This window comes from Urocampus carinirostris, chromosome 4, assembly GCF_059441175.1.
Source record: "Urocampus carinirostris isolate Australia breed hairy pipefish chromosome 4, RoL_Ucar_1.0, whole genome shotgun sequence".
Taxonomy (NCBI): Eukaryota; Metazoa; Chordata; class Actinopteri; order Syngnathiformes; family Syngnathidae; genus Urocampus; species Urocampus carinirostris.
This window is the reverse complement of record NC_142352.1, coordinates 48,724,377-48,737,263: the sequence shown is the minus strand read 5'-3', so window position 1 is coordinate 48,737,263 and position 12,887 is coordinate 48,724,377. Positions and strand designations below refer to the sequence as shown.

Below are 12,887 nucleotides of genomic sequence, written 5' to 3'. Positions count from 1 at the left end.
GGGTGAACATGGATCCCCGTCAGCATAGTTTCTCTTCATTTCGAATAAATCTTTCGGTGCATTCGCAATGATCGCAGCAACGCTTTATTGCTAGGACCTTAATTTGGCCTTTTGGCTGAGAGTAAGAATTTCGGCTCCTAAGCTTTGTAGCGTATTATGATCTGATCGATGATGAATAATGAATAAAGAAGATAGACCAACAACCCTTAAACCTCACCCCCGCCCCCCAGTCAGCGTAGTGACCCCGTCTCAATCCATTTTTATTTATTGACAGTCCTTATCAAGGTAATAAAATAAAACTGATGCCATAGCTTGAAATCTTGATCTTCACGGGACTGTGATTCTACAGTCCGTTTCCGAGATTAGCTTCCCCTCGCTATTTCAACCACATTTACCTCGTTTAATCTCACTTTTAGGGAATGTGATGGCGAATATATAACCAAAACCACTTCGTCTTGCATTTGTTGGAAATGTAATACAACTTAAACCATTCCGTCTTTGTTTTTGTTGTGAACGTAATCGAAAGGTAATGCACACCGTATATAAAATCCTCCCCCCCTCGCGTGAACGCGCATTCTGCTGCGCTTCCAACGAAAGCGATCGTATTCTATATAAAACGCTTATTAAAACTATAAATCGAGCTAATTATAACAATTGGGAGATCCTAGTCTAAATAACGCGTTTATTTAAACAATAAAGTGCGATCGTATTCTACAAAATGCGTTTGTTAAAACGTGGATGAAAAAGTCACGCAGGGGGGTGGGGCGGTTATGGGTGTTGCGTAGGACTCGGATTTGGGCACAACACCGGCTCGGCAGTTTTTATACACGTGGTCTAAACACGGAAATGATGCGCAAATGACGCGATGAGAGGAAGCGGAACAGTCGCCGGCGTCTTTTTTCCGGCCATACCACAGATCAACAGCGGGTTGGCCAATTTTGCGCATTTTCCATCCCGGGCAACCACGGGCAAAAAAAAAACGCAAAATTTTAGCCGTGATTCAGCCGCAAATGTCTGTGTGACCGGCCCCTAACACCCATTTTTTTACATCTATATCACGGGTGGTTTGAGGTAAGATTGGGCCTAAAAAGTCCGACCTGCCCTAACTCCGCCCGCGGATATTTAAGCCCGAACCTGAGCGATTCATGAAGTGCGCATTTCGGCGAAGTGCAGTTAAACGAAATGGCACAGAAAGAATAATCATATTCTTCAGTATGCAAGTGAAATATGCAGCGGAAAAGCAGAAAGTTTGTAAAGCTTCTGAGCTACTGGCGAAAAGCGAAAATTATGCGAGCAACATAGATGTGGAAACTGGAAGCGGACCATCTTTCACTCTGACACAGAGGATAAAAATGCCTTTGGATATTGTGATTTGGAGTTAAACTGACAGTTTGGTAAGCTTGTTCTTTCAGATAGTTATCTGAACAATATAACTTCTGCGACCAAGTACGCATTTTCTGCACTATAAGACGCAGCGAAAAGCCTTTTTTTTTTTCCAAAAGCTGACCATGGGCCTTATAATACAGTGCACCATATATATGGATCAATATTGAGTCGAGAGGTCTCGCAACTAAGGCAAGCAGCCGCCGACTCGATTTTCCCCCGTAGGCGAAGTAGTCCGCGGTGTATGCTGGGATATATATACCGGCGTTTCATTTCCTGACCAATGTGTCAATCATCATTTGAATCGGTCACTATTGGCTAATGTTATTCGGAGGTAAAGGAGGCGGGTCCTTTTTAGCATTTACAGGCTCTCATGGGCTAAAGCGGGGCAAAACAAAGCCTGCAATTGGCCAAAAAAGATAATGTGAATAGCACGTTAGGTTGCTCTACGGCACAGGTGTCAAACTGTCGGCCCACGGGCCAGATCAGGCCTGCTATGGGATTGAATCCGGCCCGCGAGACTCAGAGAAGCGCAAGAGAAAAACAATCTGCAGGTTGAAATATGTCAGCTTGATGTGGCCAAAGCCAGGTGCCTCTCACAAAGACACTGTACTTGTATTTATTTCTCTCTCCCTCTCTCTCTCTCTCTCTCTCTCTCTCTCTCTCTTTCTTATCCACCCCTTTTCTTCCACTCTGTCTCTTTCACACTCTGTGTCTCTCTTTTTCTCTTCCTTTGTTGCTCTTTGTCTCTTTGTCTCTCTGTGTCTTTTAACCTCTTTTGCGCTAACTTCCTTTTTTCCTTTTCTCTCTTTTCTCTTTTTCTCTTCCTACCCTTTGCGCTTTCTTTTCTCTTTTTTCTGCTACTGTCTTTCTATTTCTCTTTGGATTTCTTTCTTCCGCTTCCTTTCTTTCTCCCTCTCTCACGACTTCTCTTTTTATCTCTTTTGATTCTCACGCTCTCTCCCTCTCTCTCTTTCTTTGTCCCGCCCTCTCTCCTTTTCCCTCCCGCCTTCTCTTATTTCTTTATCTCTCTTTTTCTTTCTCTTTAATCTACTAGTCCGGCCCCTGAGAGAATGTTTGTTCTATTGTGTGGCCCCCGAGTTAAAATGAGTTTGACGCTCCTGCTCTACGGCATGGAGAAAACATTTTTACTAGTCTGTATTTGTAAATGGAGCTAAACAGACAGCTACCAACAAGCAACATCCATTGATGCAGTTGCTTCACGGCTGATTTTTTCTTTTATTTGTCGGCATCATTGCGTGTTTTGGACTGTGTAAATATTTTACACTGTTGGATTTACTACACTCATGGATGTAAGAGGCCCATGGATGCGTATTATTATTGAACGTGATAGCTGCAAGACACCTTTGTGGAGCTACCCCGGCTTTATATTTTCCCAGTATCTTGTTTCAGACTGATCTTGATGTTTCTGTGGTGAGTCTATTTTTAATTTCAATTCAATTCAAAGTGTTTACTGTCATATGCACAGTAAGGAACCACGTTTCCCTGCACAATGAAATAGTTACTTTGCTGTCCACACAGTTGCCGGCAAAAAAGAAAACAGAAACTAAGAAATGGTTGGCATTTCCTGAATCCTAAGAGTTTAATATTCCGAATGAAATGGGGAATGACGCATTTGAGTGATTGGTGACATCGTACAGGCATCCCTATTGGTGTGTGTGTGTGAATGGGTAAGTGTGAAGCACATTGTAAAGTATTTTGGGAGGTCTTCATTGACTTGAAAAGCGCAACATAAATTTATTTTATGTACATATTTTTATTTAGTTACATTTAACCAGCTCGGTAGCCAACCAGCTCGGTAGCCAACCAGCTCGGTAGCCGGGACTGGGAGGTCACTGGTTCAAGCCTCGGCCGAGTCATACCTAAGACTTACAACACTGGTACTCATTGCCTCCCTGCTTGGCGCTCGGCATTAAGGGTTGGAATTGGGGGGTTTGGTCACCTAATGACTAAAACTGCTGCGCCCTGTTTGGCTGCGGCTGCACAGTTAAACTGTACGGGTCAGGTGTATCGACATTTCGTTCTGTGTGCATGGTTACAAAGAATGACAATAAAAAGTAAATTCTATTCATAAATGCAGACCATTTACCATTTACACTGTGTCCGTACGTGTCTGAGCCACGTATTTGCTTCTTTGCAAGCTGTCGGAATATTAAGGGGTTAAAAGGTTTGACTGAACTATCTGACTGTTTTGTTGAGGTTCCCACTGTAGCGCCTTATAGTCCGGTGCACCTTATGTAGGAAAATATATGATAAAAAAAAACATTTTTGGGGAGTGCACCTTATAATCCGGTGCGCCTTATAGTTGTGTAAATACGGTACTTCCAAAACATATTACTAAAGTAGAAGTAAAAAACAGTATTAAAAAAACTTCAATAAAAGTAAGGACATTCTGTGCAGATCCTCCACAAAGGGGAGGAAGAAAAGAAAAAGAAAATGGCGAGAGAGAAGCCCAGCCCAACTTAATGATTGACATTTTAAGCCCAAACCTGTCCCGGATTTAGGGTCAAGTCCGGGCCCTGGCCACAAAATCTTAATGATGGTGCAGTAGTTAGATTTCAGGGCTCTCACGCTTGTGACCCGGGTTTGATTCCTGTTCAATCCGACTGCAAGTTTAAGAAAAAGTGAGACAACATTTTATACTGATTTTAATCAAAAATAAGGGGTGCTCTTTATACATGGATGAGTACGGTTGTCGAAATTATGAATAACAGCGAGGTATAGTAGTCAAAATAGCAAACTGGCATCCTATGCAATCTCCTTAGCTGGTGTCCAATATCAAAAATAAAATAAACTTATCACTTATCATAAAAAGCACTTTCCAAAGTAAAATAATATTGTCAGCAGTTAAAGTTAGCCGGATCACTGAGACACCTTTCATCACCATACGGAAAGACAAAAAACATAACAGTGCAGGACTCATTCAAATCTTATCCAAACCCCTAATAATGTTGACATAGAAAAAGGGACCTCATTAACAGAGGAGGACAAGTAGTCTAATTGGACGTGTAGTAATAAATGTTGTGTTCTTGCAGGACCAGCTTTCCTTGTATATGTATCCACTGAGAAACTGCTTTTGGGAAAATCATCTCTCTAAATCATCCTTTGCAAAGCGTATCTCTAACAGGAAAAAATGTATGGCCTCTTAAGTTTAGAAGAAAAAAAATACTGCAAATGGGAGCTAAAAGCCAAAGGGGCAGAAATGACCTTTAAATCTGGTAGGAATTTGGTGTTTCCCATAAAATTTTGTAAGGCCCTGGTGGGTGGACAGTGTAGGGGAGTTTGGGTGGAAATTAATTCATTCTCTACTACCAATAATATGGCAACATTAGCAGAAATGGATGAATAAAAAATGTATTTTGCTACTATATTATATTAGCTTTTATTTTTTTCACTCTGCAGTGAACTTTTAAATAATTTAAACTTTTTTGCTGAGCACCTTTAAAGTCAAGCAACACAGAATCCCTGATAAACAAACTACAAAACAGAATAAAAAAATGAAATATTAACTCTTCAAGCTATAAAGTCAAGTCACATTTATTTATATAGCCCTTAATCACAAAAATGTCTCAAAGGACTACACAGGATTACAATTACACAATTGCACAATTACCTGATCTTAAACCAGCATGCGGGCAAGGAACAACTCAAAAACCTCAGTGTGAGGAAAAAAGAGAAACCTTGAGAAAGGACCTCACATGTGGAAATCCCCCTTCCAGGATTGACCAGGGTGAATTACAATTAGCATTACTGTACACAGAATAGTAAACACTAGGTAAGATGTTGAAAATGTCCGGAAAGTGCATGACAGCAACGACGCCCCCAGCCTGTAAACTAGTCCAGAAAGTCTATGACGGCCACGACGCAGCTTCCCATCTCTGCCAGCTGGTAAATGCAGGGGTTGACATGCTTCAGGTCAGACGCTGGTCCGCTGACCAATCTCAAATCGTCCTTCTCCTTCGTTTCACCACCAGGCAGGCAGTCGGAAAAAGACAGGACAATACAGAATATGAGGCGGGCATCAATCATAAGCTTTGGAATAGAAGTGTGTCTTAAGCCTCGATTTTAAAACTTCCGTTGAGGTTGCAGATCTTATCTCCGGAGGCAGGGCATTCCATAACACCGGGGCCCGGATGGAGAACGCTCTCGAGCCTGCAGACTTCTTGGCTCTCGGAGTCACAAGTAGACCGGCATTTTCAAGCGCAGACTCCGTGCAGGAACATAGGGGGAAATCAAATCAGAAAAAATACTTCTCAATGCAATAATGTTTCACTATTTACATTACAACTTCAAAGCAATGTTGACTTAAAAAACACAAAACTTCTGAAAAACAAGCAAAAAATAAATTTAAAAGGGGTAACACAAAAAGAAAAATGTCATTAATCTGTACTGAATATTGGCATCTCGGAACAGAAAGTGCTAAGTTTTGAGTATGTGATTCAAATTTTCTGTACATGATAGACAATGCACATTGTTTTGGAGCGATTAATAAAATTAAAAGGAGTTCAAATAAGGATCATTTTCCTGCTTTGACTTATGTTTTAAAATGTCCTTTATTCTCTTCCATATTGCAATCTCTCTTGAACCGTTCCTGTGTTCAATGTGCAACTGCTGCAGTGCACCCCTCCTCCCAATCCTCCTCCTCTGCTCAGCAAACAAAAACACTCATATTAACCAATGAACCATAAGTGAGTGAGAGGATAAAAAAAAACGATTATTATTATTATTTTTATCCAAGTCTGGGTCCCTGGCGGGGACTAATAAAACCCCTGGCGGCCCAGGGAAACACTGCGATGTTTTCGATTCTATAACGAAAAGCTCCGAGCGAATATATTCATGTATTTAAAAGTGTAAAGTTTGTTTAAAGTTAAAGAGGGTTTTTGTCTCTTAGATAGTCCGGATAACCCTAATCCACAACACACATTTTTATCAGTAGTGCATTGGCAGGGCTAAATATTGACTTATCATTAAGTAGAATGACTGAAGCCCTCATAATAATTCACGTTGTCTAAGCACCTTTTGTTGATGCAGCGCTCCCAACGCTGTTAATGAATGTATGCAAATCCAACACAAATCTGAAGATTAAGGCCCAAGCTTCCCGCGATCCTACAGCAAAAACAAGAGGCGTTTGTGTGATAACTCGCTGTCAACACGTGCACAAACACACGCACACAATAGAACGCAAGACAGGATTCGAAACGTGACAGCAGATCGTGTTTTCTGCTTATTTGATAGTAAAGTAAGTGATAAATGAAATAGTAAACATTGGATGCACAAATATTTTTGGTATTTATTTGCTCTGCGACCCTACAAAGATTAAGTGGTGCAGATAATTGATGGATGGATGAATGGATGGACTATATTTTCTTTAGCATGCTGATAACACGGTAAAAGCAAGTTATTGATTAAAAAAAAGCCTTATAGAAAGGGTTTAGAAAGGACCGTGTACCGGTAGGCAGAAATTCAATACACTATACCCACAATAAACCAAGATGGGTCAAATATTGAACAATCTATGACAAGGATCCCTGCAACTGGCTGGCAACCAGTTCAGGGTGTCTCCTGCCCACTGCTCGGAGATGGCTGGGATGGGCTCCAGCACCCCCACGACCCTACTGAGGATAAGCGGTGCAGATAATGGATGGATGGATGACCAGGATCAAATTGATCCAACTTTTTTCTGCAAAACAACACAAACCTTTCAGTTGTTCTTAACTAAATTTCTCTTTTTCTGTGGGTTTGTCAGTTATAAAAAGCAATTTTTGTTTAAGTTTATATTGAACTCAAAAGCTGTATTGCAACCTTTTTCAAGCTGAGAGCTGCTTTTTAGTACTTATTAGGCACCCAGGTTGATAGGCATTTCTTAGATAATAACTTATCATGTTATTACTATGTTGTTATTATGTTATTAGCAGGGATATTATAGAGAGTAGGGTTGAAATTGAACTTTCTTTTTAGTAAGAAATAAAGAAACTACTGTCTTGTTTAAAATAAATAACTTTGTGATTAACCCATTTTAGGGGACTTGTTTGAAAGAAAATTATATATTTTGAGGGTGTTCATTTACAAAAGAAATTGCTATTAATTTGAGGAGTTGAAAGAAAAATTATTTGGGGCCCTGCTTGATATATTAAACAAAAATCCCTAGCCCAAATTATCGATTTGTGGGTTTAGTTTAAACAAAATCAAGTAAAGGAAGTTCAACAAAAATAGAAAGAATCAAATTTTTTGAAAGGTTTCTTTATCAAAAACTGTTTTTTGTTAGTTCCCCCTTTAAAAACGTTTTGCCTAACTATCAAGGAAATTAGGTTAAACTGACCCAAGTAGACGCCCGGTCGAACCTTGACCCATCCTTACTTGTTGGAACAATGTGCCAAAAAAGTTACAAAACTGACCAATTTATAGCCTGCATACGTGTTGGTTTTTACATGCATATTTTTGTATGTATAATATAGAATCTGTGACTAAATTAAACCATAACGGTGCTGTCATTTTGGAGAGAGGTCAGAACCAGAAATAATGGCCAGGATAGCTCAAATTACAGTCAAACTTGCCAGACTTAAACCCATCTGAAGGGACAAGATAATAGCAGTGAAATCAAAGATCAGACTCTTCTTCTACGTTTACGAGACGTGGACTCTCACAGCAAAACTGTAAAAGAAAATCCAGGCCATGGAGATGACATTCTTTTGGAAACTTGTATGCATCCGCTACATTGCCCATACTACAAAGGGAAGGAGGGTGCATTGGTCTTTATGAAAAACTGCTGACAACTGTGCTCAGATGAAAAATGCAGTGGTACGATCACATCACAAGATCATCAGGACTGGTCAAGATAATACTCAGGCGCAGAGTCAAAGGGGGCGGAGGAGAGGAAGACTGCACTGGACTGAAAATATCAAAGAATGGACTGGTCACAGCTTTGCCGCGACCCAAAACAGGCCATGAACTGTCAGCAGTGGAGAAAGCTGTCCAGAGTTGCGTCCTCAGTTATGCCCTGACGACCGAGGAAGTTAAGAAATCTGTGACATGGGGATTCATTCATAAAATACAATGAGAATATTTTCTCTGACTTTGCGAGATTTCAAGTGCACCTTATGCTAATTCCGACTCATCTTTTTTTAGTTTTGAAGAAGTTAAAATGGGCTTTCATCAGACTGAATGTCCTTCGCAAGACAGTTAAAAGTTTCCTTTGAGCTGACCTTATCGAAACCTGATTGTTGGTTGAGCAACTTTTATGGCAGGCACAGTATCAATTGGAGGAAGCCCAGTGCAATACAATGTGCTCCTTTGCCACCATAAATTTTCGAGCTACTTTGGTGGATTATGCGCCCCCAAGTTAATAACACTCAAAAGAGCACAAGCTATGAGCGCAGGAAAGCTATTTGGAAAAGTGTTGAGCTGTTTATTTGCTCGTCATTGAAGCTGAAATAAGTCGCTGAGGGAATTGGCCAGCGGGCCTCTACTCCGCGACAGCTGCTAGTGCTAAGTGAGTTACCGGCCGTCACACTGCCTTTATGTCACACAATCACAAACAGGTCGGCGCTCGCATATTGCGCAGCGCCCAGGTTATGATGCACGGCCGCTGACCAGAGATGAGATTCCCCTCCTGATTGTGTCCCTTAATATGGAAGCACCAGAGTGTTTGATTTGCATGAGGAGTTAACGCTGATGGAGTTGTTGGGCAAGAAGTTATTTATCACGCCGCAACTAGCCGCAGCCCCATTAGAGGAATAGGCCACGACACAAAACAATGACTTGGTGTTTAATGTCTGCTGTCAAATAAAATGAGCTCCACAGCTGGAAGCGGACGACACCGCTGATCAGCATGTCATCAACTGTTAGATACACTCTCTAAACACCTCATGAAAGTTGCATTATTTTAACCTGGAGCAGAATAATCACCAAATACATCAGGCCAGAGGTTCTTGAAGTTTTACCTGCGCAGTTACTGTGCCTAGCGAAAGCATTGTAATTTTGACACACTTAGAGCTAAAACTGAAAATATTTTCCAAGAAGTGACAACATCTGAGACATAATTGTGAAGTGGATGCAAATTATTTCAACAATATTCCAAAAATATTGACCCCTGTTTTTTCTGCTCAACCAAATAACTCCAGAAGTTCCCTGATGACTTCTGAGTGATCCAATATTAACCTAAATGACTAAGAATGACAAACATAATGCATTAAGTTGCAGTTCGAATGCACCTGTTCTGTGACGGGTTTAGAAGTCTGTAAAACCGGACATTGGCGAACAGACAGAATCATGAAGACATAAGAACACACCGTGCAGGTCAGGGATAATGTTGTGGAGAAATTCAAAAGCAGGAATGTGATACAAGAATATTTTGCAATATTTGCAAATCTCGCTGAGCACTGTGCGAGCAACAATATCAAAATAGAGAGAGCATTAAACCACTGCAAACCTACCAAGACCTGGCCAACCCTCTAAACATTCAGCTCAAACTAAACTAAAATTTGACTCCCTAAACTTTTGTATAAAAATCAGCATTGGTATGATAGATCAGCTATTTTTGCCTCGTATTAAAATCAATGTTTTGTTTTTTGTTTTTTTATAGTAAAACATTTTTTTTGTAACTCTAGGCACTAAATATTACACTGTCCCTTAAATAAATTTGAGCTGTTTTGTAAGGAAAATAATTATTTTGCAAGACACTGCATACTCAAACTGAGTTTTATTTTTTCAATTAGGCACAGAAGGTATAGTTTTCCTCACTTCAATTGGGCAAATATGTTGCAAAATATTTCCCAGGCTGGGTGTTTCGAGAAATCTAGTCTCAAAGGTGACCCATCTGGCTTGTTTTTGCTAGAGCTGTGACATCATAGAAGGAACACAATATTACCACAACATGTGAGGAAGCTCCAAAACAGACAGTGATTGTAGTGAACAGCGATTGTGTACCACTCATTTCTGCTTTGAAAATTGGAACTTCTGCTTTGTGACTGTTTTGTCTGTGTTATGTGTTTTGACCTCCAAAAGTTGTACAGGTTAAGTTTACCTGCCGCGGTTACGGCGTGTGTTCTTTCTTTGCCTACGCCTCTTATTTGGTAGCGATTGTGACTTTTCCTTTGTCTTTTTCGCTGCTTATGTCGTGGTTGGTATAATTTTGTCTGGTTAGCTCATCATTACCACCACGGCAGCTAAGGGCTTTCGTGTTTTGTTTGCTCTTGGTTGGCGCTCGATGGCTGCTCACTGTGTGTTGTTGGGCAGGCAAGCCTGGTGTTAGCACCAGTATTTCCGTGTCCTTTGCTTCATTCTGTTGCCGCTTTTACTTGTTGGTCCCCGATTAGCCTGGCTGCTCGCTGCATGTTCTTTGGTCAGCCAGCCTCATGTTGTTGCGCAGAGGCTGCGGCTGCCTTTCGTTGATTGATTCCCCCATTAGCTCTCTACAAGATATTTTTGCCAGTTAGCCCCTTTTTGAATTTTCGCCCTTTGTTGTACCATTATTGAGTTCACCTGCAACACAACGCAGAGATATTCTACACAAAAACGACCAAAACACTGCTTAAGACATTGATAACCTGTTCGACTTATGAACACAACAGGTTTGCTCGGTGCTGGTGTTTCTCCGATGACATCACAGCTCAGTACTTATGATGACAAAAAACAAGACATGTCAGGGAAAACTGATGGGAAAAAATAACAATAATTTATAATACACACATATATATACAGTATATATATATATATATATATATATATATATATATATATATATATATATATATATATATATATATATATATATATATATATATATATATATATATATATATATATATATATATATATTGGGCAGCACGGCGGCGCAGTGGTTAGCGCATGTGCGGCACAGTTCAAGTCATGGGAACCTCCTGCGTGGGTTCAAATCCAGCTCCAGACTTCCTGTGCGGAGTTTGTATGTTCTCCCCGTGCTTGTGTGGGTTTCCTCCGGGCACTCCGGTTTCCTCCCACATTCCAAAAACTGCATTTCAGGTGAATTGGCCGGTCCAAATTGTCCCTAGGTGTGAATGAGCGAGTGAGTTGTCTGTCCCTGTGTGCCCTGCGATTGGCTGGCAACCAGTTCAGGGTGTCCCCTACCCACTGCCCGATGATTGCTGGGATGGGCTCCAGCACCCCCTGCGACCCTACTGAGGATAAGCAGTGCAGCTAATGAGATGAGATGAGTTGATATATATATATTAAGAAAAACACATATACTATTTTCCCTGTTTTGCGTGTTTAAGAATGTTGGAATAACTTTATTGTCTACTGTCAAATAAAACGGACTCCACTGCTGGAGCCGGACGACACCGCCGATCAGCATGTCATCAACTATTAGGATACACTCGCTAAACAACTCATGAAAGTTGCATTATTTTAACCTGAAGCAGAATAATCACCAAATATCTTAGGCTAGAGGTTCTTAAAGTTTTACCTGTGCTGATTTCGAATGAGAAGATTTTCTGTTTGACTCTGGTTCAAATGCAATTTGTCCTCTTTAGCATAAGCATGGGAAGAATATCGAAGTCGTCCTCATTTCAATTTCCAATGCATCCACACAGCAGGTTACTTGCTGACTCAGCGTTAGAGTGGGACAATATTATGGCCCTAATCCACTGGAAGGCCAAAGCATGACAATCCCTTCTGCTAAGCTGTGTTGATGTCTCAATAACCTGATTGCCTCAACCTGGGTAATTACCGGGGCCACAGGAGACACTTTACTGTCTTCAGCTCCGCCTGACTTTTGTTTCACCCTCACATCCACGACCTCACTTTTTGCAAGCACAAAGTAAAGTCACATGCTTCTGCAGTGTTGATTCCGGCCAACAATTTTCACTTTGATCAGTAGTCTGTAGATTTCAATAGTCTTTGGTCTGTGCAGCCCTTTAAGACTTCTTGTGATCAAGGGCTATACAAAAGAACATGACTTGGAGATGGAATAAGAGCTTGCTCTGTCCACTCCACGCATCGGCCCGGTATTGCAGTGCCTCCGGGAACGGTGCATACGCAATGATCGCAACAAGGCTTTAGGGCTAGGACCTTAGCTTGGCCTTTTGGCTGAGAGTAAGTGTCCGGGCTCCTAGGCTTTGTAGCGTATTATGAACTGACCGATAACGGATAGTGAATAATGAATAACGAAGATAGATAAATAACCCTTAAAAACCCCAAACCCCCCACTTGACTTAAGAGGTGTTGTCCGTAATTTTAATATATTCCACTTGCTGATGCCATCTTCTGGCTAAAATCATCATTGCAAACTCTATCAATATAATTGTGATGCATGTGCAAATATGCAAAATTCTTAGACCCGCTCGAATAGACCCTTCCTTTTTCATGGAAGGGTTTGGGTTGGCATTTGGAAACAGTCCTTTTCTTACTTTCACCATTTGCTCCTAGAATTAAAGGAGACCGCTAGCATGCGATTAAAATCATACCCCATCCCCTCCGTCTCATTTCCTTCAGCGAATGCGCTCCAT

The 12,887-nt window shown here is 40.9% G+C and overlaps 1 pseudogene; it reads left to right on the top strand.

Annotated features, from left to right (window-relative positions):
* The first annotated feature begins 12,290 nt into the window (after nucleotides 1-12,290).
* LOC148368063 (U2 spliceosomal RNA) lies at nucleotides 12,291-12,420 on the top strand (annotated as a pseudogene).
* Nucleotides 12,421-12,887: the final 467 nt, after the last annotated feature.